This window comes from Felis catus, chromosome C1 (assembly GCF_018350175.1).
Source record: "Felis catus isolate Fca126 chromosome C1, F.catus_Fca126_mat1.0, whole genome shotgun sequence".
In the NCBI taxonomy this organism is placed as follows: domain Eukaryota; kingdom Metazoa; phylum Chordata; class Mammalia; order Carnivora; family Felidae; genus Felis; species Felis catus.
Window position 1 is genome coordinate 133,659,024 of NC_058375.1, and position 26,866 is coordinate 133,685,889.

The 26,866-nt window shown below is 34.8% G+C and overlaps 1 long non-coding RNA gene across 7 annotated transcripts in view; it reads left to right on the forward strand.

The window, feature by feature from the left end:
* LOC109502665 overlaps positions 1-26,866 on the forward strand; it is a 325,020-nt gene that overhangs the window by 267,809 nt on the left and 30,345 nt on the right. Inside the window, exon 7 of one of the 7 annotated variants that reach the window (XR_006583724.1) lies at positions 12,383-12,464. The exons of the other annotated variants lie outside the window; for them this stretch is intronic. This is a non-coding gene — a long non-coding RNA (uncharacterized LOC109502665). The remainder of the gene's footprint in view (positions 1-12,382; positions 12,465-26,866) is intronic. 7 annotated transcript variants of the gene reach the window in all.

Here is a 26,866-nt window from a genome sequence, read left to right on the forward strand (position 1 = left end):
TGTTTTCTTGATTTTGAGGGGAGTTCTCTGTGTCTCTTTGACTTGGATGCCTGTTTCATTTCTCAGATTAGGGATGTTCTCAGCTATAATTTGTGCCCACAGCTGTGCCCACGTGGCTCCACTCTGGTGAATGCTGTGACTTCCAAAACCTCAGAATTTGAGTTCTGCTGCCTGCAAAAATTTGCAATAATCAGTTTCTCTTGACTCCCCAGTCAATGGTTTTGGTAAAATTTTTTTCTTGTGCAAACCCAATATGCTGCTCTCTCTCCCCATTTCTCTTTCTTTCTCTCTCTCCTCTCTCCATGGAAAGAGCTCCCTCTCCTATGTGGCATTGTGGCTTTTCTCTCCCCCAAACATCTTCAAACCTCATACCTGCCACATCTCCAAACCTCATACCTGCCATGTTTTCTACCTCTAATTGGACAGATTGTTCTCTTAACCCTCAGATCAGTTTTCTAGGTGTTCAAAATGATTGCATATTAGTCTAGTTGTGTTTAAGAGACAAGACAAGCCTAGGATCCCCCTACTCTGCCATCTTAACTCCCTCCCCCTGACAAGAACTATTTAGCAATGGACTATAAAGATGTACTCCAAATAAATTACTTGAGTTTCAGACATAGTCTTGCAAAAATTTATGTCAGCAACTCATTGCCCTTTAATAATTGGGTCAAACTTCTTAGCTAGTAATGTACTTCTCTTCCTAATGGTTCAGAACAAAAATTATCCATGTTCTATATCATCTGAAGATTGTCCCAAATTCCAGTTTATTGAAAGCATGGCCATGTCCCCTTGTAGAAACATTACTTCCTTCAGCATAAGAGCCCCCAAATTCATTGAGCCAGAAGTCATGAAGAAAGGAAACAAATTCTTCTGGTAGGCCATTTTCACCTGTACCATTTGCTTCCTGGTCCTTACATTTTGGTTAAGGGGAAGAAGACACAAGATAGTGGTTAGATTATGAGACATATACTCCATTCTGTAGGACTTCACCCAAAATTTGCTGAGATGGATCCTCTACTGGCATGGTAACTAAGCCTTTGATAGTCCATTCAAACTTTCTACCAGACCAGTTGTATATGAATGATGGGACATACCATAAGTGCATACTATAGGACTGAGCCACTGCCACAGGCTCTTCACACACACAGACACACACACAGACACAGACACACACACACATACACACACACATGTCCTTTGGTTCAATGTAATGCTGTGTGAAATAGTGTGCTGAAATCCATAATTAGCAGAGGTTTTTTTGAGAAACAGGCAAATCTATATTGAAAATACCTTACCTTATGAAGACAAAATGTGGTATCTGTCATGACAGGTCGGATCCAGTACACTTAACTTCCCTTCAGGGAGCAGACACCACCCACTATCAGGAGATAATGCCATATTGAAGCCCAGCCTCAGCTGAAACCAAATAGAAGCCAGGGTTAATTTATGTAATTCATCCATGCTAGAGTAGGGGAGACAGAATAGAGAAGGGAAGGGAGAAGGTGGATCTGTGAAGCAAACAAGAAAAATACAACACAGTAATAAAATAAAAATAAAAATAAATAAACATATAACAAGATTATCAACTTAATTCATAATTAAAGTACTACTCTTAACAATGGCAAGCTATATTTCATCTGTTAGGCTGGCAAAAAATTTTTTAACAGAATTGAAAATAGACAGTATTGGTGGATAAAGAATGTGGTAGAAGAACTCTCACATGCTATTGGTGAACATGAACATTAACATGACTTTGGGGAGTAAGTTTTCATTGAAATCCAAATGTACTGAACTAAAATCTACTTCAAGGATTATAGGAGCAACATATGTAGAAAGAGCTCATAAATATTAAGTTATTAATTGCTCCACTATACAATAAACTAAATATAGAAACACTTTGAAAGTCTGTAAACATGGGATAAGAAATAATTTATTGCACAATGAAGTACAATGGAATTTGATTCACGTATTTTAAAAAAGATTAAAAACATCTACCTATATTACAACGGAATGAATTTTGTGACAAAATGACAAAAAGAAGTTACAGAACAATTTGTAGAGTATGCTTCTATGAAAGTAAAAAAGAAGTATATGTATATTACCCAGATATTACTAGGAAATTTTATAAAATTCAGCCATGATCTAATTCTAAATGTCCTCTCCACATTTTCTATTTCTGATGCTTTCTTCTTATCCCTGTCCAAATATGAAGATAGATTTGGAGCACAAAGTTGCACAGCCTGAAGTTTTGTTTTATTTTCTTTTGGAACTATTAAAGTTTAAAAGGAAGTCAAAGAGAAACACAAGTAGAAGGTCCCAGAAATTTTGACCATCATCCTTGTTCCCACCTCATTTTTTTAAACGTATTTCTTATCTCCTGAGAGATAAACACAAATTATTCCTCTTCTTTACTGAAAGTCCTTTATTTTGCTCATACTTCAGTTCTTTCAGTAAGTTCTCTAGTGAAAGATATTTTCCAGACCAAATATCATGCTCTATTTGAAACTCTGGTGAGTGCCATTTTCTCTATTTACTTATTTAAATGATAGGTTTGCATATTCTTAAAATACATATTCAGAGATATTTACACAATTGTTGATAGTGAGGCTATGCAGTACCCCAACTAGTCTTATGGTTGGAACCTTTATTTAATTATTTTTCCAACAAACATGTATTGCTTTTATAAGTTGGAAAAAAAGCTAAAGCTTTTAATAAAAGTATTGGCATGATCCAAGATTAATCTAAGTTCACATTTCCTTCTATTTATTTTCCTCTAGTCATTACATTCTCTCTAAAGGCTTTAATTACTCTCTGTATGGCTATTATTACAAATCCATATTTCCATTTATATATTTTTTCAAGCCACAAATATATGTATTTCCTATTGGATATTCATCCTTTCGTGGAGATATATGTATTGCCTGTGTACTATATGCCAAATGCCACAATAAATGATGGGCACACAGTAGCTAAAGCCAAGTGGCATAGTCCCTGCATTCATGAAGTTGACAATCTTTGGAAGTGCTGTATAATAATTAGACAAATAAATAAATGTATTTAACATATTGTAAACAATGCCCTTCAGAAAAATAAATACAATGCTGTAATAAAAAATTTAGATTTCAGGTTAAAAAATTTAGTAGCTGAGGTAATTCTTTCTGAGGAGATGATATTTAAGGTGAGGCCAAATGGAGAATTGTCCAGCTATGTCAAAAGTAGTTTCAAGGAAGATGGACAGCAAGTGGGAAAAGTTGAGCCACAAGTGGGAAAAGAAGGACAGCAAGTTGGGAAAGTGCTTGCTGTGTTTTACAAATGGGAAGAGAGCTATGTGATTTAGGCATAGAAATTGAGGAGGGATGAGGCATAAAATAATCTCAGAGACATACGCACAGGAACTCAGTCATGGCAATCTTAGACCATATGGAAATTTTGGACTTTACCTTAAAAGCAGTGGGACTCATTGGAGTGATATATGTAGATTAGTGATGTACTTGGTTTGTATTTTTAAAAATTCTCTTTGTTCTATTATTTATGCTATAAAAGTAGGTCAGAGTTAGGGAAGAAGCAGATCATTAAGAACCTATAAGGTATTTAGATTTTTCCCTATTAGCATTTTCCATTTTCCATTTCAAAAATTTGGATATGTTTGACTTCTCTATTCCCTTCACTTGTTCTCCCATTCTCAGATCAAGCTTTGTGAATTTTAGATACTTAATAACTCTCATAGGTATAATTTCTTCTTTTTCTCCACATTTACTTCCTTAAATTAGGGCTTCATAATCTTTTATCTGGACCATTAAAATACAATAGTCTTTTTAACACATTTCTTTGGCTACCATCATGCATATTGGCCTTGATTATGCAAACTGATGCCTTAGTCATCTTAATGAAATAAACACTTAAGTATGACACCCCACTACTTATAACATCATTGGATGTCCAGAATTAAGTGCATATATTTATTTATATAAGAAAATACTATTTATTGAGTGCTTCTGTTGACAAGGTTAGTATATCAAATCTTCATAACAGCCTTATATATTGGGTTTTGTCATTGTCCTTCCTTTACATATGAAGAAGTTGGGACTTGGGGAGATTGCATAATAGTGAAAGTGAGTTATTTATTTGGTCCATTGAAGAGTAAAGGCACTCTTAGAAACTATTTGATAGATTGCAAATCACCTTGACATTATTTTTGGAGGATCTCCTCTGCTCAAATTTATAGGTGAAATGTATCTTCTTTAAGACTTTAAACAGTTTTAGGTTCTTTGGTATGGATCATCTTGCCAGCAATTTGGAATGCTGTCATTGAGAACTTTAAGACCACTTTATAAAATTGTAACAATTTCTGATTAAAACTAGTAAAACATTCTTTGGGGTGATTTATCACAATGTTTTATTTTGTTTTCGTGGGGGGGTTGGCATTAAAATTTATGGCCTACATACTCGTAGGAAATTTCCCAAATTTTGCCTTTTATGATACAATTACTCAATAAATAATTAAGCATAGCAGTTTCAAATGACTGGTTTTAAAAATGAATAGAACTACATCTCATTTTCTTAACACAGGGATAATCTCTATACAATAAGGAGTACAGGTTTCTATCAAGTTGTGAATCATTAGAACTAAAGCTTGTTTTGTCTTCCAGTCAAGGACCTGAGCCTGGTATGCTCAGTGTCTGCACTTATTGTTCTCACTCCTCTCTCCCCTATACCATCACCCCTTCAGAATCAGCTTCATCTACTGAAGAAGGTTACCAGCCAGCCCGACCAATATTGGTGCCAGTAGGCCTTAAAAAGCAAGCTTTAATAAAAGAAGATAACATAAAGTGACAACTGTAGAATTCCACAGAGAACTAATCTGTTGTCAAAACATACATCAGATTTCTCCTTCTCACCCCAGCCTTTTAATGCTTTCCTTTTCCTCTTATAGTTAAGATGGGAAAGAACTAAAGGTAATTTGTAAGTTTTTGGATCAAGGTTTCTTTTCAACATGAGGATTTGTTTTCCATATAGTTGTTGAGGAAACAATTTCATAATCTTTCTGAAGATTCTTGGTTGTTCTGAGATTCCATCCAAACTTGGCTTCTGGGTATGAAGAAAATTGATATTAACAGTAGATGTTAGACACAAATATAGGCAATGAACATATTATAGAATCACATGACTTTCCTACTAGGGTAGAACTTTGCTTTTCCATTGTCAAAAGATAAGACCTAATTTAACAAGCTCCAACCCATCCCTTATTTCTCTCCAAATAAATAAAAATTTTCAAAAAAGGAAAACCTAAATGATAGGCAAGTATAAATGAGCCCCTTTCAGAAATTTTCTTCAACTCATTAAGTAATATGGTGTTATGGCCTGAATTGTGTCCCCTCTAAAAATTTATATGTTGGAGTCCAGCAACCTCCAGCACCTCAAATTGTGACTATATTTGAAGACAGCATTTTATAAGTGGTAATTTAAGTTAAAATGAGGTCATTAGGGTGGGCCCTAACCCACTATGACTGGTTTCCTTATAAGAAGGGGAGAGTAGTGCACAGATACACACAGAGGAAAGACCATGTGAAGACATAGGAAGAAGATGACCATCTATAAGCCAAGGAGAGATGATTCAGAAGAAATCACCCCTGACAACACTTTGATCTCAGAATTCTAGTCTCCAGAACTTTGAGGAAATAAATTTCTATTTAAGCACTCAGTCTGTAGTTCTTTTTATGACACCTCTAGCAAATGATACATTTACTAATGTACAGGATCCCTAATATGGGCAATGCACATTTGACCACATTTTTCTATAAGTTAACTTCTAGCCCAACAGAGTTGTCCAATAGTCTAGCCATGGAAAGTCAATAAAAAGTTCATACCCCTATAGAATCAGATATTCCTCCACATGTCCAGTAGATAAGATTTAATTTCACTTAAACAATGTGCACTGATCTCTTTTGTCCAATTCTAAGTGTTAGACGATTTTTTATTGACATCTTAAAAACTCATACCCTACACACATCTCCTATCTCATGCATGTAGGCATTGATCACTATATCTCATAATATATAAAAACATTTTCCTTGCATTCAGTAATACTTATAGAAGTAGTTTGCCTAGTAGCATCTACATACATGCCATTCAGGACAGGAGAACATTCTGGGCCCTGGATGAATCTCCTCATCTGTTATTCTGGTCAGGTTGTAGTTTTCTACCATTGTCTATCAGCTAATATTCAGAAATTCTCTCATGCCCAGATGAAGCATACAATCATCACTCCACATATACACAAACATCAGATTCTCATTAAAATAATGAGACTGCTCACACACCTCAATAAAATGGTTGAATCTATCTCCACACATACAAATCTGTTTTGAATTGTATTACTTCTTTGAAAGAATTAAATTCAAATGTTTTGTTAATTATTAATTCTTTCAAGTAAACATAAAGATTCTAACAATTGTATAACAGGTGGGAAGTGAGTATTATAGCAGAAAAACAGACGGGATTTAGAAAAGGGAGGGGTGAGACAATTATAAAGTTTTGCCTCCTACACAGGATTTAATAGACCACTCCTGCTCTTAGGCCATAAACTCCCTGGCTTCATTCATTCATATTCTAATTTGTTTTTAACATTACATTGCAATACTTTAAATTTTTTTCAAGACCTCTCTGATAATCAGCTTAAGGTTGAAATATCTTTTAATTGAACATTTGAAGAGATAATTTAACCAAGGTAAACTTTAACACATCTTTATCACAGACATTCTACTTCCTTCTCTCAGCCTATTTTCAGCATTATGGCCTAAAGTCCAATGTTAGGGACACATGGGAAATGCCACATTCTCTAATCCCTCTTTCCCAAAGGTTTGGCTGTCAACTTGGACCTCATTTGCTTTTCCTATTTTAAATCAAATTTTCTCAACAAATTGAAACATTATTTAAGTTACTCCAATGCCCAGTTTAAAAATCAAAGGGAGATGAAAATTTGACTTGGCAATGATTTGTGAATGACAGTAATGAATGTGGGGGAGATGAAGAACATGAACTTTTCAAAGTGCCTTAAAAATGACATTGTTATTTAAAGTGCTGATCACTTAGTGATTTTTTTAAATACAATTTTCTTGCTTCAACAAGAGATTAAGCTGTGCTTTTCATTGCACTCTGCTCCAAAGCACTGGAATTATCCTCTTTGTTCAGTTCATGCCCAGCTGCTGCCCTAGTAAGCCCCATAAACTTGGCTTCACAGCTGTGCTGGCTGTTCCAGATTTTGGAGTCGGAGTTCTCCTCTCAGTAGTCTTGGTGATGTTGTCCCAGATACCAGGTGAATGAACGTTGTCAGAATCCACTTAAAAGTACTTTTTGTGAAAATCACAAAGTGATTTTTTAATTTAATTTTATTTTTTGTTTTGTCTGTTGTTTTGTCTTTTGTTTTCTCTATTTTTTTTGGCTGCACTTTCTTAGTATTGTTGGAGATATTTAAACCAACTTAACCAATTTCTTAAAGAAAATTCGGTGTATTAAAAGGTATTCAATATCACTAATCATCAGGGAAACATGAATCAAAACCACAGTGAGAATACCACTTCACATCTGTTAAGATGACAGTCATTAACAAAGATAACAAATGCCAAGATGTGGAGAAATTAGAAACCTTCTACACTGTTGGTGGGAACGTAAGATGGTACAGCTACTATGGAAAACAGGATGGAAGTAAAAAATTAAAAATAGAATGACGATATGATCCAGCAATCCCATTTCTGGGCATATGCAAAATAATTGAAATCAGGATCTCAGAGAGACATTTGCACTCCCATGTTCATTGGAGCATTGCTCACAATAGCCAAGATGTGGAAACAATTGAACTGCCCATTGACAGATGAATGGATAAAGAAAATGTGATGTATACATATAATGTTGAATATTAGCCTCAAAAAAGGAAAATATTGCTGTATGCAACAACATGAATGTATCTGGAGGACCTTATGCTAAATGAAATTTGCCAGTCATAGAAGGACAAATACTGCATGATTCCACTTATAGGAGGTTTCTAAGATTTTCAAACTCATAGGAGCAGAGAGTAGAATGGTGGTTGCCAGGAGCTGAGGGGAGGGGGAAATGGAGAGTTGTTTTCCAACAGGATAAAGTTTCAGTTATGCAATATGAACAAGTTGTAGGTTTCTGCTGTATAACATGGTACCTGTGGTTAACAATACCCTATAACAATACACTTAATTAACATTTTGTTGAGATCTCATGTTCAGTGTTCATACCACACACACATGTACACACAATAAGGCATGAGGAAACTTTTGGAGATGATTGATACATTTATCACCTTACTGAGGTGAGTATATGTCCAAACTCATCAAATTGTATACATTAAATATGTGCAGTTTTCTGTATATCAATTATATTTTGATAAAGCTCTTTAAAAAAGCTTAGGAATGTGAAGATAAATGGCCTAACATTTCCAGTGACCAAGTGAAGCTGAAAATCTGAGTGTTTTCAAATAATTCTATTCCAGCCCTCAACTATCTCCAACTAACTTTGATAGTAGCCAACGGCATGTATATATCAATCTCTATCTTGGGCACATCACCCTGGAATCCAAGGTGTTATCCAGTCTCACTGACATTTCCTTCCTATCCTTTTCCTTCATGAGCTTCTACTCAAACAGAAGAGTCCAATGTACTTTTTCTAATTTCTGTTTTTGTCCTTTCAGAAAACATCTTATGCTTTGAATCTTTGCCCAGCCTTTCCTAGAAAGCAAAATATAATTGTCTTTTGTTTTATCCCATGAATGGTCTATTTAGTTCAAGGCCAAGTAATCTTATAAACTTATCTCATAAATTATGAAATTGATGCTTGATAGTTTATGACATTATTCCCTCTATACTAAAGTTATGATTGTGCTCCTTTGTCGTTTACTAGATTGTGAGTTTCTTGAGGGCAAAATTATGTCTTATTTATTTTTCTGTCACTGAAATTAAGCAACTAGTTACTTGGTAAATGTAAATTCTAACCTGAATTGAACATTTGAACTTCAGGGGGCTTGTGTTGTCTTGAACCAAACTTTAGTATTAAAATAACAGGTAAAAAAAAATTTTTTTAAAGAATTATGAATAATCACAATGGTAGCCCCTTCTCTACTTTCTAAGAGAGGGAAAAGGTTTTGTTGCTTAGGACCTCAAATTTTATTTTGTTGTGGGTTTGACCAGATTAAGTAGAGCCATAACTGAGAAGACGTGAAAGGGGCTATTTCATTCAGTGGCAAGATCTGAGACCTACCAGATAAAGTTAATTATGGGATCTGGAGTAGAGGCTTAATATATAAAAGCAGCAAATTCTGATTTTTAAAGAGATTTTATGTGGAGTCTAAAATATTAAAAACAATAGTAACAACAACAACAAACCAGAGCAGAAACCTTCTCTGGCATTTATGAGATTTAAGTTAATAATTACATTGCTTTTCAAGGTTTCTGTGTGTGTGTGTGTGTGTGTGTGTGTGCGTGAGTCTGTGTTCCAATATTTTTTTTTTTCAAAAAAATAGGAGGTGGACCAGATTTGGCCCAAGGACAATACGTGTGCCAGCCTATGCCCTAGAGGGAATCAAACACTCCTCAGAAAATAGACTAGGTAATCTATCAGCCTACTTCTAATTCAAAGTTTTATGAAGGTATGCTATTGTGGCCAAAGACCTACTGGGATAACATGGATAGACCTTGAGGGCATTAGGTAAGTGAGATAAGTCATACAGAGAAAGACAAATACTATATAATATCACTAATATGTGAAATCTAAAATTGCTGCACTTGTAGAAACAGAGAATACATGGTTACCAGAATACATGGCTGGCATGAGGGAGGGGTGATTGAGGAGATGTTGTTCAAGGGTAGAAACTTGCACCTAGAAGATGAATAAGTTCTCGAGTTTATTTTCAGTGTTGGTATTCCTTTTGCATACTGTCTCATGCAGTAAACAGACTTTAAGAAAATGCATGTTATGTGGTAACTCAACCTCTGTGGCGAAGCCAATGGAAATGTGGGAATGAGTAAGTGGTGGTTTTGTGACCCTCAAATCATACCACACAATGATGATGTAAACCTGATTTGACTCACCCTAAAGGCCTTCTAAGATATTTTAAACACTTCTCAAGAAATAATTTAGTTCAGAGATATTCATTACATAAATAAAATATTTGTAAGCTTTACGTTTACTGTACAGGTATTTCATATGAAAACTGTATTTTGCTAAATAGCAAATTTTATGTTATATTATTTTTCTTTTTATAAAGGTGCCGTATATCTACTGTAATTTAAAAAAAATGATATAGGGTGTGGTATCATAGAAAGATACTCAGTCTTTTCCCTAGTTCCTAGCATAGAGCTCCTAAAACCTTTGGAGTTTCCTGAGTGATAAAGGTGATGGGATCTTTTGTTATGATGAGTTGCACTTGATAGCTCCTATAGCTTCAGGATAGTGGCTGATATCCAGAAAGACCAAATCTTTAATTAGAAATTTGGAACTTTGAGCCTCAACCTCCAGGAATTAGAGAGAAGCTAGAGACTAAGCTAGTCACCATTTGCCAATGATTTAATCAATCACAGCTATATAATGAAACCTTTATAATAATCCCTACTGAGGAGGTTCAGAGAGTTTGTCAAATACATTCACATGTCTGGGACATGGCACACCCCAGCAGTAAAAACTCCTATGCTTAGGATCCTTCCAGACTGTGCCCTATATACCTCTGCATTTGACTGCTCATTTGTATGCTTTACAATAAACAAGTAAATGTAAGTAAAGTACTTTTTGTTATAAAACCCGAGGAAGTAGTTGTGAGAATCTCTAGATTATAGCCAGGCAGAAGTATGGTGGCTCATACTTCTGGCATCTGAGGCAGGGGGCAGTTTTGTGGGACTGAGCCCTTGAACTTGTGAAGTCTGACTCTAATTGCAGGTAGTTAGTGTAAGAATTGAATTGAATTGTAGGACACTCATTATCAGAATGAATGTTGGTGTCAGGAAGGGAACAAAACCCTCTCAGAGAGTCAAAATATAAGAAAATAGAAACACAACCTTTCTCACTCCCCAGATAAATAGTTAAGATAGATAGATAGATATACAAATACATACATATGTACTTACTCTTTCTTCAAACACATTTAAACACAGAGACAAATGGTTTGAGACCATAGCATACAGATTTTTTTCATTGTCAATGCATAGTTATTGAAAATATTTTCTTTAATGGAATAGGAAGTCATTTTATTAATATATATACATATATAATGTATTTAACTAATGTCAATTGTTAAATTTCAAGATAGCATTAGTAGTCATTGTAGTGTCTTAGAAGTGTTAATATCTTGGACAAACTATACTAAGAAAATATCTCACTAAAAGTTGTAGCATAAAGCAGTAGGCTATGACTGTCCATAAATCTTTTTGTCTTCTCTCCAACTAAGATGAAACCTGAGATAATGCTAAATTCTATGAAATACATCTAATAATATGAAAACGTATTTATTATCTAAAATCTGAAGTTTCCATGCTCCAAACTAACTTTTAAATATTCTTTTTATTAAACCAAGTTTCATTGGAACAAAACTTTCAATTTATTTGAAATGGAATACACAGGAGGATTTTGGATGACTGAATCTTTGTGTAAGATGAGATATTATATTAATCAAAAGAGACAAAAGGAGCATAAATCAAATTCCTCATATAAACTAAAATCAATAGGATTCTGTCAGGCTGAATTAAGCAATATTGTATTATTAACTTCAAATATTTTCTAGTGTGGTTAAATGATGTTATTTATTTTTTATATGAGTTCATTTTTCCTTGTACATAGAATCTAGAGTTATACAATTTTTGAGCATAAAGAGACAGTCATACAATACGTGGTTGAAGTGCAAACTCATTTGGGATAAATACTGCATTTTCTTCATCTTCAGTTCAATACAGTGATTTGTAAAGTGTACCTATTTTTTTATTTAATTGAATCAAAAATAAGGAAATTATGTCCTAAAATTTAAGTGACTTATCCAGTGAGTAATAGAGACTTAGATATAGCTAGGCTTTAGAGTTTATTTTTTAATCCTAGACAATTAGTAGTATTATTATACCAGACCTATCTCAACTTAAATTTCTTTAAGTATGTGAATGTATTGGCTATGGCAGTTTTTGTCTAATGGAATTTTATAGTGGTATGGGTTTATTTATATTTGAGGTTCTATACTGAAATGTCCACAAAGCATAGGATACATAAAGTAAGTGAGAAAATATGTCCTGTATTGGGTGTCTGAGTATACATTGAGTAAATGGAAGAGGTTGAGATAAATTGAATAACTCAGTTCTATCTAAATAAGATTTCTCTCTTCCAGCTTCAGGAAATGTTACAAGTTTATTACTGTTGGAGGTGGGTCAAGAAACGGTCTCCTGCTCAATACTCAGAACAGATACAAGGTAGAGTTTGGGCGACATTAAAGGAAAGACTCAGGGATGCAGATAGACAAAACCCCACCCCAAGGGCCCAGGACCACAAGACACCTAAGATGGAGAATGAGCCAAGAGAGTAGAGAAGCTCTCCCCTGAACACAGATGTTTATAGCATCTTAATTCAATATTGCTAAAACTTGCAGGCAACCAAGATATCCTTCAGTAGATGAATGAATGAACTGTGGTACATCCAGACAATGGAATATTATTCAGCACTAAAAAGAAAAGCCATGAAAAGACATGGATAAACCTTAAATGCATATTACAAAATGGAAAAAGCCAATATGAAAAGTCTATATATTGTATGATTCCAATATAAGACTCTGGAAAAGGCAAAACTATGGAGACAGTAAAATGATCAGTAGTTGCCAGGATTGTGGCAGAGGTGGGGGAGGGAGGGATGAGTAGGCAGAGTATAGAGGACTTAGGGCAGTAACAGTTCTCTCTATGATATCATAACAATGAATATATGTCACTATAAATTTGTCTAAATCCATAATATGGATTCACCAAGAGGAAACAATCATTCAGATTATTGCCTTTGGGTGACTGTGTGTCAAAGTAGGTTCATCATCTATAATTAACACTCTAGTATGGGATGTTGATAGTGAGGGACGCTATGCATGTGTGAGGGCAGGGGTACATGCAGAATCTTTGTACCTTTCCCTCAACCTATAACAGCTCTGAAAGGAATAAAAATTTTAAAAACTCAAAAAAATTACTTAATAAGAGAAGTTCCTTAATCAGAAGTATCATCAAGGAAGCTAATTAGATCTATGCAAAGAAATGAACAGGGCTAGAAAATAAAAATGCATAAATAATTACAATCAATATATTCTTTAATTGTACTATGAATAATTGATAGAGTACACAAATACTATAAATATGTATTATGGGATTTATACACATGTAAAAATAAAACACATGCCAACAGTACAAGGAATGGATGGCTCTAAAATTTTTATACTGTATGGAAATGATATGGTATTATTCAAAATTGTACTATGATAAACCCAGAACAGTGTTTCTCACATGTATATGATTATTCCTCCACCCCCCCCCTCCACACACACACACACACGTATATACTCACATACATATACACAGGATACAATCAATAATGTCTGAAGATGTTTTTGGCCATCAAAATTGAAATGTGCTACTGTGTCTACTTATATAGTCCAGGGATGTATTACACACCTTAGAATGCAGAGGATATACCCTACAACAAAGTGAGAATTGTCTGAGTCAAAAATATTGTTGGTGATTAGGTGACAAATACTGTTGAAGAATTATCCTAATTTTTTTTCAAGTGATGTATATAAAGCCAGTAGTGGAGAATAAAATGGAATATGAAATTTTATACCCAATTAGTCCAAAAAGAATCAGGAAAAGAGAACAAAAGGAATAGAGAGCGATTGGAAAAATAGGAAACACCTTGTAAAATGCTGGATTCAGATACAACTATAATTACATTAAATTACATTAACATGCAATTTAGTTGACATTAAATGTGAATGATCTAAACACCCTTGATTAAAAGGCAGAGGTTTTCAAATTGCAAAAGACAGCAAGACTCAAATATATGCTATATGAAACTCAATTTAAAGGGTAATGTAGATTGTTTAAAAATATTTTAAATGTGAAAATATGTTGCATATAAGCATTAATTAAAAACAAAGTAGCCCGTTTATAATAATAACAGGCAAAATAGAATTACAACAAAGAATATTACCAGGTATAAAGAGGGGCTTATATAATATAGAATTTAATTAATATAGAAGACCTAGGTTCCTAAATGTGTAACAGACAAAGTTTCAAAATACGGGAAGCAAAACTGATACAGCAAAATAAGAAATAGACAAATCATCAATTACAGTTGGCCAAATCAGTACCATACTCATTAATTGATAGAAAAAGCATACATAAATTTAGTAAAAACATAAACAACCTGAACAATACTATCAACCAATATCATCTAACTGATATTTATAGACTACTTTCTACCAAGAACTGGATACATATTCTTTTCTTTTTTTATTACATTGATTTATTTTTGATAGAGAGAGACAGAGCACGAGTCGAGTTGGGGCAGAGAGAGAAGGAGACACAGAATCCGAAGCAGGCTCCAGGCTCTGAGCTGTCAGCACAGAACCCGACGTGGGGCTCGAACTCATGGACCGTGAGATCATGACCTGAGCCGAATTCGGACGTTTAACCGACTGAGCCACCCAGGCGCCCCTACGTATTCTTTTCAACTGCACATGGAACATTCACCATAATAAGCAGAATTCTAGGGCATTACAGAAAAAAATCAAGAAATTAAAAAAGATATAAATCATACAATCAATGAATGGAATTAAAATCAAAATAAATAACTTAAAACCACTTCTAAGTAATGCAAGAATCAAAGAATATATCACAGGGAAAATTAGAAAATAATTCAAATGAAAATAAAGTAAAACATTAATACTGGAGGAACTAAGCTAAATTTTGAGGGAAAATTGGTTACACTAAATGCTTATATTAAAAAAGAAAAAGGTCTTAAATCAATAAGCTAAGCTTCTGCATTAGCACAGTAGAATAACAAGGGCAGACTAAGCCCAAGCAAGCAGAGGGACTAAAACAATTAAGATAGGCACAAAAAGCAAGAATATTAACAAGAAACCAATAGAGAAAGTCAGGAAACAAAAGACAGGTTATTTGTAAAAAATCAAGAAAATCGATAAGCCTCTGACTATACTGAGCAGGAAAAAAAGAGAGAGCATACCAATATTATCAATATCGGGGGGAAAAGGGAATATCACTACAGACTATACAGACATTTAGCAGACAATAGGGAAATGTTATAAAAAACTATGTTAATAAATGTGATTACTTAGATGAAATACAGACATTTTGGGGAAGTCACAAACTACCAAAGATTACACAAGGAGAAATAGTGTAATTTGAATTACTTTTGTTTATTAAATAAATTGCATCTATCATGAAACATTTCTGACTTCTCTCTCCGAAAACAATAACAACTCCATACCAATGGCATTACTGGTGAATTCAACCAAACATATAAGGAAGAAATCATTTCAATTCAATGGAAACATCTCTCCACTATATATTTAAGGGAAAAAATAACCTGACAGCATTTTAACGAAGTGATTGATTACAAGTTAGCTTTGTCAGTAATAGTATAAATCCACACAATGTGCATCTTGATGTGATGCACCAAGAGCAAAGTATCTCTTCTGTAGTATTCCTGAAAAACATACATAACAGAATTAAGTCATATTCTACAAGATGATAGTCCTGTCTTCTACAAAATTATAAATCTCATGAATTACAAAGAAAAACTAAAGAAATCAATACCTCAGTTCAACATGACTGAAATGAAATTTACTTTTTTCCACCCAAACATATTATTACATCTGATTTTTTAAATTGTAAATAGTGGCAATGCCACACACACCACATTCACAGAGATTAATCAGAGGATGCCATTTTATTAACAATCTCATTCATCAACATTCTAAGTTTACAAATTACTAAATTCTGCTAATTTTACCACTGAAATATTATTCAAATCCACTCTCTTTTTTTTTTTTTTATTTTTGAGAGAGAGAGAGACAGGAGAGGGAGAGGAGAGAACACAAGTGGGGGTGAGGCAGAGAGGAGAGAGAGAAACCCAAGCAGGCTGCACCTTGTCAGCACAGAGCCCAACTTGGGGCTCCATCTCAGGAATTGTGAGATCATGACCTGACCTGAAATCAAGAGCCGGATGCTTAAATGACTGAGCCACCCAGGTGCCCGTGTTTGCTGCCGTTTTTAGGAGTTAAGATTTATGCTAGATACAAAGAGAAGACACAGATAGTTTGTAAGGAAGAAATGGCAATCTGATTTTTGATTTTGGAGGATAGTTCACAGCTACATGATGGATTTATGTGAGAGGGTAGAAACTGAAGACAAGAGTCCATTTGGAAGTCTACAAGACAATTAAGAAATGAGTCCAAAAATAAAAAGGACTTAATTCAAATAGTTACTGTAAGAATAAAAAGAAGTGGGTGGCAAATGGCAAATAATACTATTAAGAAATTAAAAGGTAACCTACAGAATGTAGGTGAATATTTGCAAACCATTAATGTGATAAGGGCCTTGTGTTAATAGATAAAGAATAGGGGCACTGGGGTAAACATCCAACTCTTGATTTCAGCTCAGGTCATGATCTCACAGTTCGTGAGTTTGAGCCCTGCATTAGGCTCCATGCTGACAGCACAGAGCCTGCTTGGGATTCTCTCTCCCTTTCTCTCTGTCTCTCCCCTGTTCTCTCTCTCTCTCTCTCTCTCTCTCTCTCTCTCTCTCTCTCTCTCTCTCAAAATAAATAAATAAACTTAAAAAAAATGGCATCAAACACCTTACATATTGGTTCCAACCTTGAATTTTAGCCTTATCTCAGATTATCGGTGCCCTTCTATTCTCTAAACGTTGAGTTCCCACCACCCTGCCCATTTATTAGGTTATTTACACAATTACTTCCATACCTCTGTAATTTTTCTCATGCCTGAAACATCTCTTCCTCCATCTCCACCACCAAATCTATACTTACTCTTTATGCCATACTTGGAAATCAGCTCCTTCAGAAAGCCTTTTACCAATCACTATGCCCCCAGCGTAATCTTAGCATTTCTTTTATTCTCTCTTATGAAAATGGCATGGAAATGATACGAGGGTTAAACATAGGTAATGGTGTGTCTGTTTCACTAGTTGTTAAACTGCTTTCTTACATAGTAGAACTATATATACCATACTCCATGTCCAATCATATATTGCATATACCAGGCATGTGTTTGTTTAATTAATATGAAATTCAAAATTTTAAGGAGATCATTTAGAATTTGCTACATTACAAAATAACTACTTTATGAGAGGTTAACTACAAAGTACTTTTGTTTGTTTACTTATTTGTCTTAAGATTGAAATACCTTGGAGAAAATTTCATCATATTTTAGAACAGACTTTATTTACAATCTACTTTCAGAATATCTGTCAGCCTGATCGGAACATCTATATTACCTGTATACAAATAGGCTTCTGTAATTCATATTACCACCAATGGACCTGATTCCAGAAATAAGGTCGTTTGCTTTGTTTTATTTCTCTTTTTCCTTAGCAATTTACATCTGTGGGAAAAGCCACATTTTTCATCTTGTGCATTTTTAACCTCAGTTCCCTTATTAGTAAAATAATTTCATTAGGTCAGATGATTTCTAATGTTCCATTTAATTTCTAATATGTGTCATGTGCTGGATATTTGCATATGATCTCTGACAGCAGCCACAGATTTGGGGTATTTATTTTCCCCATTTACATTTACCACCAGCATTTAAATTTCTGCTCCTTATTTAGTGGAAATATTGTTAAAATGTTTCAGTTCATCCAAAATGGTGGTGCCTTTCACTTTTCAAGATCTTAACAGGATATGCATGAAATTTCCACAACTGTAAAACTGAGCCAGTGATCCATTCTTAGCCTCTAACTAGCTGTTATAAGAATTTGTGAATATTTTAAATGTGTTCAACTCATACTTTTCCTTCCCCTTGAATTCCCAATGTGATTTTACCTGCTCTGCCTTTACATGGAAAACGAATGCTGATGAGAAAAATTTGATTTGATTCTATAAAATTATATTTATTCTTTGCTTCATCCATTTTAACCAATACCTTTTCTCATTATATATTCCAATTTTCTCATATCTCTCATCCAGACTAATACAATTAGCTGTAGCTGATTTCTTAGGCTAGATTATTTCCTTTTTATGCCTCGATATTTTTGAAGAGACTTTCTCCTCTTCCTCCTGTTCATCTCTACCATTCTTATCATCATCACCTATCAATAGTAATAATAAAATAATAATAATAATATATCATTATTAAGTTCCTTTTATGGGTCAGAAATCATTCTAGGTGTTTTGCAATGTTTTTTCTGTCACTATACAATCACTACAATGAATGGCATGATGAGGCGAATATTATTAAATTCAATTTACAGCTATGAAAATTGAGAATCAGAAAGATAAGGTAATTTATCCAAGGTCTTATTGTTCGTAAATGGAGAAATCTGGATATGTGGAAAGAAAAGTCTGACTTCAAACCACATTTTACAGGTTCATATTTCTACTGAATAGATTTAATTTAAAATAAACAAACAGGGTGGCTGTTTGGTGGCTCATTTGGTTAAGCATCCACTTCTGCTCAGGTCATGATCTCACTGTTCATGAGTTTGAGCCCTACATCCGGTTCTGTCCTGACAGCTCAGAGCCTGGAGCCTGCTTCGAATTCTGTGTCTCCCTCTTTCTCTGCCCCTCCCCCACTTGCACTCTGTCTCTCTCTCTCTCTCTCTCTCTCTCAAAAATAAATAAACATTAAAAACTAAAAATAAAATAAACAAGCTCATGCATATTGAAGGTTTCCAAGTGAACATTTTTTTTATAAATATATACAGAATTTTAGAAGGCTGAGACTAAAATCATAAAATTGGAATGTAAAGAAACAGTTTACTAAACTATATAGATCTAAATTTGAGTCTCTGTCCATGACAGCACTATCTAGCCTCACAGTCCCCTCATTCAGTGGATCTCTCAGAGGTTCAGTTTTTCCCTCTTTCAAAAAGGAAAAGAGTTTACCTGCATGAGTTTTGTAAAGATGATAGATGTCATTGTTATTTCATATGAACTTAAAAAAATAGTATATGGTTTTGAAACTGCCCAAAATTAAAATTGTTTTTATTTACTTCCCAAAGAAAGTATTTCAACTAGTATTTTACAAGATGATTTTTCTGAATTATTATATATCGATACATACTAAAAGGTCAATTAAGAGACTTCTAATCTGGACAAGATGGTGTAGAATTGCTTTTCCCTGCATCTTTCCTCTAAAGACAACTATATATCCTGGAAAGGGTACAAGACACAATCAAAGGACCCTGAAGGGTGGTATGAAGTTCACTGGGAATGACACAGCAGCAGCAGGGCATCTTGTGTTTCCCTTTCTGACAGAAGAAGGCCACCCAGACCCAGCATTTCCCAAATCCTAAATTAGCAACAGAAGGAAGGTCATTCCTCCCCAAACAGAATTCCCTCTGACAAAAGCAGGGAAGCTGGATACTACTTGAAAAAAGGGTCAGTTGGAAGTCCTACCAGAAATAAACAGCCAGGAGAGGTACTCTTATTTTCCACTAGGCCTGAAAAATTCCACTCCTCTTACCCACTAAGAGATAGCCACCTGGGCAGGCAGAGCTGGCAGGAGAGCCAATATACAGTAGGTGGCCTGGTTCAGGAAGCCTCATTGTCCCGGCTGTATCTACACTCACCTCCCCTGCCTAGCAAAGGAGAGTGGGCAGCTGGAACTGGGAAAATGGATGCAGCCACATCAAGCGTCCTGGTCCAAGAGGTCCTTTTGCTTCAGTGAAACCCAGATTCTTCCTGTCTGCCAAGAGTCACTGGGTTGGGCTACTAGGGCGAAGGATCCAGCTACGTAAAGGGGCTTCATCTGAGAAGCACCTGTATCGCTGCAGGCAGCAGACTTTCCTCCCCCATCTGGAAATACAATGCAGAGGAGGAACCCCAGTAGGGGAATCCCCCTATACCCTCCCTGCTGAGAGATACCTGGCAGCCAGGACTAAGGAAACTCCTTCCACACCCCTGATGCAGCACCAGCAGGGAACAGCTGGAGCCACTGTAGCAACAGCTGAACGAGATTGATCAAAATAATACCACAAAGGCTCTGATAATTAAACTGACATTAGTACCATAGTCCACAAACATAGGCCAAACCCCAGGTTCTAAATATTTCCACTAAAATAAAAAGAAATGTTAAATAGAACCCAGATTCTCCTAACACAAGAGACAAAAGGTCCAGTACACAATAAAAAATCACCCATCATAGAAAGAACCAAGAAAATACAACTTGAATAAGAAAAGACAATCAACTGATGCCAACACCAAAATAAGTCATATGTTGGAATTAGCTGACAAGACTTTTAAGGCAGGTGTCATAAAAATATTTCAACAGATTATAATAAAAACTCGTTAACTTAAAAAATAGGAAATCTCTGGGGCGCCTGGGTGGCTCAGTCGGTTGAGCGGCCGGCTTCGGCTCAGGTCATGATCTCGCGGTCCATGAGTTCAAGCCCCGCGTCGGGCTCTGTGCTGACCGCTCGGAGCCTGGAGCCTGTTTCAGATTCTGTGTCTCCCTCTCTCTCTGACCCTCCCCCATTCATGCTCTGTCTCTGTCTCAAAAATAAATAAATGTTAAAAAAAATTAAAAAAAAATAGGAAATCTCAGCAAAGACATAGAAGTCATAAAAATAAACCAAATTGAAAATATAAAACTGAAAAATACAAAAACAGGGTAAAAAAACTGGGGTGGGCTCAATTGTAGAATGGAGATGACAAATAATAGCATCAGTGAACAATATAATTGATGCAATCTGAACAATAGAAAATAAACAGAAGCAACAGCAACAAAAACATGAGCAGAGATTCAGGGACCTGTGAAACATAAAAATGGTCTAATATTTGTATCATTGGAATGCCAGAAGAAGAAGAGAAAGAAAATGGGACTGAAAGAGTATTTTTTAAAAGTGGTGGCTATAAACTTCCCAAATGGGTAAAAGACCAACCTATAGATAAGCTGAGTGAATTTCAAGCAGGCAAATCCAAAGAAATCCATGTCAAGATGCATTATAGTTAAACTTTTGAAAACTAAAGAAAAAAATTAAAAACAGCTAAGATGGATGTCATATTACCCCTAGGGATCACTAGTTTGGACTGGAATGGATCTCTCATCTGAAACTGTGGAAGGCAAAGGGAAGTTGGCATAATATTTTCTCAGTGCTGCAAGAAAACAATTGCAGTTCCTAATGCTATAATACCTGGTGAAACTATCCTTTAGGAAGGAAAAGGAAATATAGACATTCTAAAACAAAACAAAACTAAATTTGCTGCTACCAGACTTACCTTACCGATTGGCTAAATGAAGTTCTTCAAACAGAAAGGAAACAATAAAAGAAGGAATCGTGGAACATCAGGAAGGAAGAAGGAACAGTGGAAAGAGAGGAAATAGGGATACATACAATAAACAATTCCTTTTTCTTGAGTTTTATAAATCATATATGGTGACTGAAACAAAAATTATAATACCATCTCATACTCAAGACAATGATATTTAAATGTGTGACCTAAATGGAAGTTAGATTTCCACACTTCACTTGAACTGGTGAAATGTTGATTCCAGTAGCCTATTGTATCACACACATATATATTTTAATACACAGAGCAACCCCTATGAAAACTCTACCAAGGGATACTCTCAAACACATTTTAAATAAATGAAGATGGAATCTTAAAAAATATGCCTAAAACCCTACAGTAAAGCAGGAAAAGAGTAACCCAGGTATGAGAACCAGAAGAAACAAATAGAAAGCAAATAAAATAGCAGATTGAAACTCTAACATATCAGTATTATCTTAAATGTAAATGCTCTAAGTACAACAATCAAAAGACAGATTGGCAGAATGGATACAAAAAGATAACCTATATACATGCTTTTTGCAGCAAAGGATTAATAGAGTAGGCTAAGACTATCAGGCCTTAAAAGCACCATCTTGTAAGATTGGCCCCTACCTGAAATCTTGGAACTTGGTTTTCTGTGATAAAATTGACTCTTTCTGCCTAAACTATGCAAATAGTATGGTCTATACCAAACACCTGCTTTTGGGGGGAGAATCTGGAATTTTGGTACATGCCGAGCAGAAGATGCCTACGTGACCCTTTGCCAATTAAAAAACAAACAAACAAACAAAACAAAAACAAACAAACAACAAAAACAACAAAAAACACCTCTGGGTATTGAGTCTCCAGGGAGCTTTCCTAATGGAAAACATTCCATACTTGTTATTGCAACACATTGCCTGAGGAATTAAGCACTTACTGTATGACTCCACTGGGAGAGGACTCTTCTTCAAGAGCTGCACCTGGTTTTCTCTGAATTTTACTCCATATGACTTTCCCTTTGTCAGGTAAATCCTTTGCTCTAATACATCGTAGCTGTGAATCTGACTATATGCTAAATCTTGTGAATACTGCTAACAAATCATCATATAAGGGGATGGTGTTGAGAACCCCCAACACATGCTGCTTATGAAAAATGACTTCAAATTCAGCAATATAATGTGAAAGTAAAAATATATCTCTATATACAAATACATATGTGTATACATATGTGTGCATATGTGTACATATGCATATATAATGCAAATATTAAGCAAGAAGAACATAGCAGGGGTAGCTATATTAACATATAATAAAGTAGATTTCAGAGCAAAGAAAAATATTAGAGACAAAGAGGAACATTACTTATTGATAAAAGAATGAATATACCAGGAAGTCATATCATTCTAGGTATAGACACATGTGCCATTGAGAGAAACCGGGCAAAATGTTGAAGGAATCTCTTTGTATCTTTCTTGTAACTGCATGCAAATCTACAATTATCTCCATAAAAGTTTAATTAAAACTAGAAAATAAAAGTCAAGTAATCCATAGGGCTTGTAGTGAAAAATGTTTGAGGTTGAAAATCATTGTTCACTTAGTGACACAAAGAAGTAACTTAATTCATTCTTATAAGAACAATGCTACTGGATTCATCTACATAGGTGCCCCTCATTCCTACTCCCACTCAAGAATTTTAGGGTTTCCTGAGTGTATCTAAGTTTTGATAATTTTTCATCCACTTGTGTTGGATTCAGGCCTCTCTAATGTGAAAGTATTTAACTCAGAGAAATTTTCTTGTATTAATATAATTGTTATTGATAGCTTTCTCTGACTTTTCCAATAGTTGATACTTTTTATCTCTTATCTTTTCTGTCATATTTTTACTTAAATTTATTTTTATGCCTTATATTGAGGGAGATTTCTTGAAATGTATCTTTTAATCTTTTTTGTATTTTGGTTTTAGCTTCCAGGAAACTCTACGTATTTTGTGATTATTTTTTTCATAGTATCTTTTTTAATTAATGCAACACATACATATATATGTATATGTGTATATATATGTGTGTATATAGATCTATATGTTCTCTCTCTCTGAAGATTTTAATTAGAATTTGGGTTTGTGTTATTTAGTTTTACTTATTTTTTTTTCTGTTTCCTAACTTCTATCTCCTTCAGAATTGATTTTCTTTTGTTTATCTTGGTCTTTGTCTTTCAATGTTAGGATCTTTTGTGGGGGCCAACAGTAAATTATTCATATTTAAGTGAGCCAAAGAAAGGTTCATTCACAGTTGTGAATATGTGTGTGAGTTTTATGACCTGGAGGAAGCATCTTCTGGTACAGGGTCATTTTGCTGGGGAACCCTTCAGTGCAAGAAAAGGAATGGAAGCACTAATGCCTACTATTTCTGCCCAAGTAAATCATCCCTAACATTTTGGTTTTTTAAAGCAATGCAGCCTTATTTTAGATGATCCCATTTGTGGGGTGGAATTGTAGACAGGCAGGGGCAACCACTCCTGTGACCTTGCAATCAACCCTGCTTTACACTCTTCCCTTCTGTAGCCTGGCAGGCAGTTTAGCTAGCTCATCAGTTACAAACCTGTTTGCTTGTCAACTAGACTATGGCTTTCTCATGTCATCAGTCAACACTGTGTCTACTGTTTTCTGTATTCTAGAAATTTACTAGCCTTTCTTATTTTTTCATGGCCTCCATTTGATATTCTTTATTGTAGTGGTTTATAGTACTTACTATTTTACCATTATTTTAATGATGTATCAAGAGAAAGAGGAAATATGCATTTGTGTTGTCTGCAATTTTCAAACATTAGTCACCATTAAAATAGTCTCGACATAAAAATATAACTGTTGTACATTTTACCAATGGTAATTTAAAAATCAATAAAAATTTTTCTTCATCCCCAGAAATATAATCAAAAACTAAAGCCATAATTAGATTTTGCCAAGCTAGCAAGTAATTGAATCATGGATTTCTTTCACTTTACAACTCATGTTTCAAGTGATTTTCAGCTACAAACCTTTCATGATTAAAATAAGTAAATTCGATTTCTTCCAAAGTATTTTAAAATCCTAACTAGAAAGAGTTTTGTTTATCTATAGAAAAATGTTTTCCTATATTATTTTACTAAGTCAATGCTAGGCACACAGTATTCAATCAATTAATACTTCTTTGTAGAAAACCACAAGTGTAATTTTAATGTGCAGTGATGTGCAGTTTTGTGTTCTGTGAATCTCAGTTGGTTTTCTAACATCATCCCTCCCACCCCAAAATCAATCTCCCTTCCAACCTTGTCATAAGTTTCACTGACAGTAAAGTCACTCATCTCAGTGGAGCAGAAAAGTAAAAGCAGAATCATTGTTTGGAACTACTGGCACATTGTACATTTATTTCATTTAGTTCAAGAACCAAAACATCTAAGTCATCTTAACCATGCCAATAATAGCAAAATATGTTCTGAGCCCTTCAATCTCTTAACAGCTACAAAACTTCAATTATATATTTTTTTTCCCTTCTTCTTGACATCCTATTTCTCAGTGAGGCCATTTTATGTAACTGTGTTTGTGATTAGAAGACTGGAACAAAGGCAATGATGAAAATAATAACCAAGAAAAACACTTAGAAACACACTCCCAATTTAACCACTTTCTGTGAAGGCTTACGTTAAGGTATAATATTATTTATCATTTGGAGGGCTACTATTAAGATTTAATTAAGAGTGAAGAAAGAGAAGAACAGAAAACTTTGTGCTAAGGTAGCTTGACTTTGAATAACTAAACATTGACATGGTGGCTTTCTCTTGTTTCTCTTCATAGCTACCAAAAAAAAAAAAAAAAGATGAAGTTTCTCAGGAAGAAAAACAAAAAGCCCAATGCAAAGCAGTAACTCAATATAATCTTGCAGTTATAAAATCATCGTGAAGGTCTAACTCTTTCAAAGTCCAGCTTAAACCAGGGAATGGCTTATTTCCCATGGTGTGAATTATAAAAATATAAAATCCCAATTTCAGTTTTTCTCGCCAGTAGACCTGATAGGTTTGAGGAAGCAGAATTGAGTCTAGGTTGTTCCAGTATTTTTCAAGATTATTCTTATTTATTAACTACAACAACTGAATAAGCAGTTGTTATTTTTGGCATTACTTCTATTGTCATATCTAGAAATATTATTTCTTGCTCAGGTAATAATTAGGCTACACCCTCCAGTTTAGTATAAACTATATTTTATTACGAGGAGCCAACTATTATAATAAACAATCTTACCAGATCAAGGACTTAATATAATGAGAATTTATTTCTAGCTAATATCACAGTCCAAATCAAGGGGCTTTGTTCCACGGTGTCATTCAAAAGATCCGTTTTTGGTTTGTTTCTACTTTTTTGTTTTTGTTTTTGTTTTGTTTTTACAAATATATCTTCGAAATTAGTTGAGGGGAAGAAGGGAAGTAGCTATTTTGATCATTAGCATCTTTCTTAAAAGGTTTTATTGCTTGTTAAGATCTAATCATCAGGATACCCAGATTCTAGCTCTGTAACTAAATGCCTGTAATTTTAAATATGCTTTTTCTTTTCTTGGCTGTATTTTCAGTATTCCGGAGCCTAAACAAGACATGGTCATGCAGGATTAAGAGTTTTCTCCCTCTACACGTTAAGAAAGGAAGGAAAGAGAGAGAGAGAGAGAGAGAGAGAGAAACAAAATGAAACAAAACGTGTCTAGGCTGCTTTCATAGGCATATGCCCTACATAGATGCAGAAGGCTCCTCAGTCAAAAAGGCACTGTGCTCAGTTCTGCTCTTGACATCTTGAAATTCTTAAACATTTTATCTTTGAACTTGTGTCATGTAAGTTATGTCAAAGGGTCAGTGGAGCAAGTGTCCAAACAGAGGTTTGATGCACAATGTGTGTCTGCATCCTTTCCCTGCAGCACCTTTCCATATGCATGTTGTTCACAGTGCTCAGTGAGCACAGAATTCCTGATAGCTCCCCCAGACTAGTGGGCCCAGAAGTTCTTTACACTGGTACATCCTTACTGAATCCTCTAATTTTTGGTGGCAAAGGGAAAAGGAGAACCATGAGAATTGGGATGTTTTAATTTAATTTAATTATTTTGTTTTAAGGTCCTTCCCCAAAGTGGCATAACTCATCTCTGTCAAGGTCACTGGACAGACGTCAGTCCTATAGTCTCTATAGTCTACTCTATAGTCCTATAGTAGGACCATCTACATAATTTGGGGTCCTAGTAAAAAATGAAAACGTGGGCCCTCTTGGCCAAACATAATTGAGAATTTCGTGATTATAACAACAGAGCATTGAACC